The sequence below is a fragment of the Penaeus vannamei genome, chromosome 15 (assembly GCF_042767895.1).
Source record: "Penaeus vannamei isolate JL-2024 chromosome 15, ASM4276789v1, whole genome shotgun sequence".
Classification (NCBI taxonomy): domain Eukaryota; kingdom Metazoa; phylum Arthropoda; class Malacostraca; order Decapoda; family Penaeidae; genus Penaeus; species Penaeus vannamei.
The window spans coordinates 14,596,794-14,604,293 of record NC_091563.1 but is presented as its reverse complement, the minus strand read 5'-3'; the positions used below and the strand labels follow the sequence as shown (position 1 = coordinate 14,604,293).

At 37.1% G+C, this 7,500-nt stretch overlaps 2 non-coding genes across 2 annotated transcripts; one reads left to right on the top strand and one right to left on the bottom strand.

The window, feature by feature from the left end:
- Positions 1 to 2,528: 2,528 nt before the first annotated feature.
- TRNAT-AGU (transfer RNA threonine (anticodon AGU)) lies at positions 2,529 to 2,601 on the bottom strand. Its single transcript has one exon. It is a non-coding gene; the product is annotated as a tRNA-Thr (tRNA).
- A 1,710-nt stretch (positions 2,602 to 4,311) lies between these two features.
- TRNAT-AGU (transfer RNA threonine (anticodon AGU)) lies at positions 4,312 to 4,383 on the top strand. The gene has a single exon. It is a non-coding gene; the product is annotated as a tRNA-Thr (tRNA).
- The last annotated feature ends 3,117 nt before the right edge of the window (positions 4,384 to 7,500 follow it).

Here is a 7,500-nt window from a genome sequence, read left to right as displayed (position 1 = left end):
ATTCTCGTTCATACCTTCTACATGTCATTCATTCTTTAATTCCCTAAGGTTTGTTTCTTTAATGGCAGTGACTACAAGTACGGCAGAAAAGCTCCTGATTGGTGCCTTGCGCAAACGTGGTAAATCAAACAAAATGGCGGCGTCTCGACACTTGATACCACTTTCAGGTTAGCTTAGGTCATGCTAGTGTAGGTTAGGTTCGTACTTATTATCCGGAAATAACGTTTATATTTATGCATATGGTTGCAGTACGCAGGAATACCACCGGCCTTCTTTAATCTTAGTTTCAGGGGGAAATAAGTTTCATGTACTATCAATTCTGATGTTTACTTGAAATTTATTTTATACCGGATCTGTATAAATATTTTTGCTACATGCAGTGCCAAAGAACCCGCTGATGAGTATAATTTGCAGGAATATATTTGGGTGGATATGGAAGTCTGAGGGGTGTGCTTCATCAGGTTAGCTCTCCAAATATAGCTGTTTCGTTATAATCCAAAAAGCATTTCCGTGTAACCGTTCAACGAGTGAAGTGAATCCTAAGTTTACCCTAAGGCCTCCAGAAGGAAAAAAGAGACCAAGAATATGTGACGTCAGGGAGAATCGAACTCCCGGCCTCTGGTTTACTAGACCAGCGCTCTAGCCAATGAGCTCTGAAGGCTTCATGTAATACTTGGCAAAGAATGAATGTAGGAATTGAGCTTTTTCTTCTCCTATTCGAAGAGAAGTAAACTTTGTACATTGTTATATTTGTTCAGTTATTTGATTTATTATGTATTTATGCATATATGTACAAAAACATACATGTTTGTGTGTGTGAGTATGTGTATATATACACATTTACACACATATGTGTATATAATATATATATATATATATATATATATATATATATATATATATATATATATGTATATATATACATATATATACATGTATATATAGACACACACATACACACACACGTGTGTATGTGAGTGTGTATGTATGTATGCATGCATGCATGTATTGTATGGAGATGTGCACACACACACACACACACACACACATATCCACATTTATGTAAATATATTCATATATGAACACAAACACAATATGAATTGAAAACCAATGACCTCGCCAGGTGTTTCTCATCAGACGAAGCTAAGAAAAAAAAAAATGGAAGGCAAACCGAACCAACCATTGTCTTGCCGCTTGTGCCAAACGTCTTTCGCCATGAAATCCATCGAATGCCAAATGAATTTTGGATTTCATAGAGAAACTTGAAGATTTTCCGACGCGCTGTAAGAAGCCGGTCAATTCTCACGTGGATTCCCTTTTCACAAATGTTCCTTTGGACGATTTCCTTGAACGAAAAAAATCTCCATCTCTTTCGAAAATCCTTATTTCGGTTCATTTGCTTCATCGAACTCCAATCCTTTATGTCTCATGAATTACGTCTTGATTTTCACAACTTTCACAAGCGCATTCATGGCATCGTGGTGGGAGGTTGCCCGGGCCCGGTCCTCGCTGACCTGTGCGTGGAGACGGTCGACTGAAATCTTCCCGTACGTTCTTTTCCTCAAGACACAGATGCTGTTGATATGAAAATCCTGTTTCTTCTTCGTCTTTCATTAAACGTATAGGTACTTCTCTCTAACTTCGAATTTTATGAAGGCATTTACTGAAGGGAAGGCTGTGCTTTGTGAATGATTAGGTTAGCGACCGTTTCACTATTCTGTTCAATATTTTGTTTTCCTGAACTTTAAGAGAATTCTATTCCAAAAGGCTACATAGGTGTAGTGATTTCCATCCGAGACTATATGTGTAAAGTCCATAACCGCCTTTGTTATTGATCACAATTGGCATACAATTAAGTAGTAAATATATGTAATAAACAAACAAAACTGCGCTATAATATTGAAACGTCTGTGAGTAACTTTCTCAGGCGGGCGAAGACAAACGCACACATGTACTTAACATTCCTCTATTTCCGTTCTTACCACAGAGAGGCAGGGGGATAATGTATGCTTAATATGACACAAAAGGATGGCATGATTTTCATGTAGACGCTAATTAGATGATGCGTCCGAGAGCACACTGGTAGAGAGTTCGCTTCACTTCACATGACTAATATCCACGGGGAGCGTCTAAAGCGAGTCACCGGCCACTGCTGCTGTCCATGTACGCCTAGCCTTATTTCAGTCACTCAAATTTCGCCTTTAGCACTCATAACACTCCACCAGTTTATCTTAACACGAAAGCGTACTTCCTGCTGAACTCCCACAGCGCTCACTTTTCTCATGACACTCCACAGAACTGCCAATATCGCTGTCTGAAATGCGTCACATTGCTGATCAATCGTCCCGACCGCCATGCCAGCGTCGCTTTCCTCTCCTCTCAAGCCTCGAGTAGCGACCCCGAACATATGAACATCAACATGCGCATACGTAGCAATATTATCACAAATTTCTGCCTGCTTTTGGGAAGGAAGAACGCTACAGATTATTCTTATAATGTACACTCCACTAACAAAATGGCAGGTATATTGCCTTCAGGGAGGATCGAACTCCCGGCCTCTGGTTTACTAGACCAGCGCTCTAGCCACTGAGCTATGAAGGCTGTGTTATCTATTTGGTATTTCTGCTTTCTACAATTTGGTATCCCAAGGAAAGTCTTCCTCATAATCCAACGAGATGAAAAATACATGTATATCTGTTACTTTTTTAACAATATTAAAGAACGAATAGGGTTCATCATCTGATTTTTTAAAATGTCAGATACATGGAAATATCCGAGACATTCTTCGTTTATTAAAGAAATGGAAATGCACAAAAAAATATATAATGCATGCGATATATATCTTACAAACGAAATATTAAAAAATTGTATGAAGGAACATGATCATCTGACAGCCATGACGTTTCAGCCGTATGATAAAAAACAAACAAAAAAAGAACGTGTTTTGCATAGACTTCTGACGTCTTATGCATATAAGTCTTCGTTAAGCATTGTGACCTTATCCAATCTATACCACATATTCGCTTCTAAATATTTTGTAAAAAAAAAAAAAAAGTAACCGCAGCCCCAACAGAGCTCGCCTATATCCATGATTGCTACGCAATTAATAAAATTCATAGATTTGATAGATGTTGAAGCGAAGGTCAAATATCATTTCAAACTGACAACTCATCCATTTGCGTTTCTTAAGACAGACTAAAAAGATATAACGAGGAAAAAAATAGCAGTACGCAAAAATAATCGTCTTTGTTTACATTCTGACGTCACTTTCCATCTCGACGCAAGCCGGGCTCACGATCTGGCGCGTCGAAAACGGTCAGATCAAGCCGGAATCAAGCCCGTCTCAAGATTTTCCACGGCTGAAATGCAGCTTTCGTGTCGGGTTGCTGTACTGTATGGAATGTCGTAAAGCACAGTATTTCAAAGTTTTCAAACCTCCCTCATGAAGGAGCGTTGTCCTTGCATAATATTAAAAAGAAACTAAAATTGTCTTGTATTATTTGTCTTTGTCTCACCGTCTCTCTCTCTCTCTCTCTCTCTCTCTCTCTCTCTCTCTCTCTCTCTCTCTCTCTCTCTCTCTCTCTCTCTCTCTCTCTCTCTCTCTCTCTCTCTCTCTCTCTCTCTCTCCCCCTCTCCCCCTCTTATCAGTGGCTAGAATGCTATCATAGTACACCATGAGCCTCAGTGACGTCAGAGAAACAGAATCCAAGATAATTTTCCATTTGCAGTTTTCGTAAAAATAGTATATATTTTTGTATGTTCATTCATGTACACCAAAATAAATCTGAGTTCGGAAAATTGAAAAAATATACATTAAGTAGCAGTGCTATTCCACATGTATGGTTTGTTCAGCTGTAGCACCATTCAGTGTACATGTGTCCGCAAGTAATGGCCATTCAGATCGCATGTATGACTAAATTGTATTGATTTTTTTCTTCAGATTGAGTTTTTTTTTATATTGCTAAACGGAAGAAAAGTAAAATGTACAGATTGGTAGTAGGTACATGTGTGGATATCAAGATAAGTAAACTGTAAAAAAAGAAGAGAAGAAAGGAAAGGAAGATATATATATATATATATATATATATATATATATATATATATATATATATGATGCGAGCAATTGAATACTGGCAATATTATATCACCATTTTATCATTGTGTTTGCAATTAAATGTTCCATATAGTAAGGTACATTTGACATAATCATAGCATCAGGCGGATAACAGGAACGAAATCACAATATATTAACATGTCAATGGATAAATTTCCTATCAAGAAATACGGTCATATGGACTATCTAAGTAAATAGCCTCATAGCTCAGTGGCTAGATCGCTGGTCTAGTAAACCAGAGGCCGGGAGTTCGATCCTCCCTGAAGGCAAGAAAGACCAATATTTTTGTTCTGTGGAGTAAATATCCTACTTTTATCCCAGTTCTGTAGATTGCAAGAAAAATCTGTAGAATTCATACTTCTCAAAAGGTAGGTAGACACTTAGCCTTATAGCGCAGTTTTGTCTCTTTATCATATGACAATTGTGACTATAACAAAGGCGCTTATGGACTTTACATGGAAGGAAATAATTACACCTATATATCCTTATGGAATTAAATTCCCTTAAAGTTAAGGAAAACAAAATATTGAACAGAACAGTGAAACGGTCGGCTAACCTAATCATTCACAAAGAATTCACAAATTCACAGTAAATTGTCTTCATAAAATTCGAAGTTAGAGAGAAGTACCTATAAGTTTAATGAAAGACGAAGAAGAAACAGGATTTTCATATCAGCAGCATCTGTGTCTTGAGGAAAAGAACGTACGGGAAGATTTCGGTCGACCGTCTCCGCGCATCGGTTGGCGAGGACCGGGCCCGGGCAACCTCCCACCACGATGCCATGAATGCGCTTGTGAAAGTTGTTGTGAAAATCAAGACGCAATTCATGAGACATAAGCGATTGGAGTTCGATGAAGCAAATGAACCGAAATAAGGATTTTCGAAAGAGATTGAGATTTTTTCGTTCAAGGAAATCGTCCATAGGAACATTTGTGAAAAGGGAATCCACGTGAGAATTAACCGGCTTCTTACAGCGCGTCGGAAAATCTTCAAGTTTCTCTATAAATTCCTAAATCCAATTTCCAATTGGCATTCGATGGATTTCATTTTTTTTTTCTTCTACCTTTTTTTATATCTGACATTCACAAATACTCTTAGCTTCAGATTTAGATTTTGATCAATCAGTAATAAGACAAATTTACGACTATACTGTAACCACTGTAATATATGTACATACCCACCCACCTACACACACACCCGCACACACACACACACACACACACACACACACACACACACACACACACACACACACACCCGCACACACACACACACCCGCACACACACACACACCCGCACACACACACACACCCGCACACACACACACACCCGCACACACACACACACACACACACACACACACACACACACACACACACACACACACACACACACACACACACACACACACACACACACACAAACACGCCCACACACACACACACACACACACACACACACACACACACACACACACACACACACACACACACACACACACTGTCATACTTGTTTATATTGCTATTGCCAGTTTTGTGTCAATAAGTGTGTTTTTTGTACTAATAATTTTAGAGAAGGATGCTCTAGGAGTTCACTGTTACGTCGATTTCATATACTTTTGATGCTCTCATGTAGGCCTATGTCTACGTATGAATTTAGTTTTTTTTTTTTCTTTCTTTCTTTTTTATTCTTGCTCGCTTCATGTGTAAATTTGCATTTCTACATCATGACCTTGTTGCGACATGTGCTTGCCACCATTGCATTCGTAACATTAAAACAAACCGAAAACTTTGCTTAAATATTGATTTTTTCGACGAGATAAACACACGTGATGACATCGTAAATTCGATCGTAAGTTAGCGAATACCACCGCTGTCTGTTTACAATCGTTTCTGTGGTTACCAGCGTTTTTTTTCTACCATCGTAAGTGCGTTCGTGAATCCGGTCCCAAGGAGGATTCACATCACAACATCTCCTGCGTGAGATGTTAAATGCTCATCGTTACTCGATAGTTGTGCAACATGTATATATTGCAGACATCAATTCAGAGCTTAGCTGGTGAGATTTGCTCGCGTGTCACGAAGCCAGATCGCGAACAGGTGCTTTTAGAGGGGGTGCCATATGATTAATTTTCCCCGCCCCTCACCCCCGAAAAAATTATAATGAAAATGATAATAATGATAATAAAGATGATGATAATAACGATAATAAAGATGATGATTATAATACTGATGATAATGACAAAACATTGATAATAATAATGATTATGAATATTATTATAATCATGATAATGATCATTATAATCATAATAATGATCATTGTAATCATAATAATGATCATTATAATCATAATAATGATCATTATAATCATAATAATGATCATTATAATCATAATAAGGATCATTATAATCATAATAAGGATCATTATAATCATAATAAGGATAATAATACGAAGAAGCAAGAAGAAGAGGGGGAAAAGAAAAAGAAGAGGACAAGGACACTTCTTAAAGAATGAAAAGAAAAACAAGGACATTCCTGGGTGCGTGCTCGACCCGGAAAGGTCACGCTGGTCTTATAATTACAGGCTGTAACAAATCACTAATGCATTGATGATTGCTTCCGGTGTCCCATTAAGAGCTGATTGAGAATCTTTGATAACTAGTTAATAAATAGAATGACGGTGCATGATTGAGCAACACATGCAACTTCGAGTCTGCATGTGTCTCAGAATCCATCTTTGAAATGCAAGCAAGAAATATGAAGATTCAACAGTACAAGCAATATTATTTGATTATAGGAGAGGCATTTCTAGTCATGAAGTATGTACTATATCTGCATGTATAGAAATATATGTACTGTATGTAGAAATATGTATTGTGTGTAGAAAAAGGTACGAATGAGAATGAATATCTTCACATTGGGAGCCACATTTCGAGTCATAAAGTATGTACTATATATGTATGTATATGAACCGTAATGTGGAAAGGTATGAATGAGAACGAATATCTTCACAATACAAGAGATGTATTGTGAAGATATTCGTTCTCATTCATACCTTTCCACATGTATGTATATGTATGTATGCATAGAAATATTTGTACTGTATGTAGAAATATGTACTATATGTAGAGAAGGTGTGAATGAGAAGAAATATCTTCATGTTGCAACATACTTTCATTCTAATTCATATCTTTTCTATATCGGTTGCAATAAATACGCGTTACTGTACCTTAAACTATTAAAGCGTACATTTTTGTTATTCCTAAAAATATCTATACATTTCCAAAAAGCCCCCCCCCCCAAAAAAAAACAATAAAAAAAATAAAAAATAAAAATAAAAATAAAATATAAAAGTAATAATAATAATAAAAAAAAAAAAAACTTGGA